Source organism: Olea europaea, chromosome 2 (genome assembly GCF_002742605.1).
Source record: "Olea europaea var. sylvestris chromosome 2, O_europaea_v1, whole genome shotgun sequence".
NCBI lineage: Eukaryota > Viridiplantae > Streptophyta > Magnoliopsida > Lamiales > Oleaceae > Olea > Olea europaea.
Window position 1 is genome coordinate 24,079,896 of NC_036238.1, and position 325 is coordinate 24,080,220.

Sequence of the window (325 nt, forward strand, 5' to 3'; positions counted from 1 at the left end):
TTTTTTTTTTTTTTTTTGGGCTCTACAAACACAAATTCTATATTTTTCTTGTTATAGAAGAGCAGGTATTCTATGTTTATGGATAATAGATTATATAAGATATTGGACCTATCTCACATCCCATTAATAAGTAGTCAAGTCAAGAGTTCAACTTACATATAGAATAGTCAAATTCTTATCAAGAAAATTAGGTTGTGGAAAGGGAAAAAAACAAAAAGAAGTGGAAAGTGAAAGGAAAATTACTCTCTTTGTCATTGGAAGACTATGAGGAACGGAAAATAATATAGAAAATGACTTCTTAGCTTGTTCACCATTTATTTCCAAA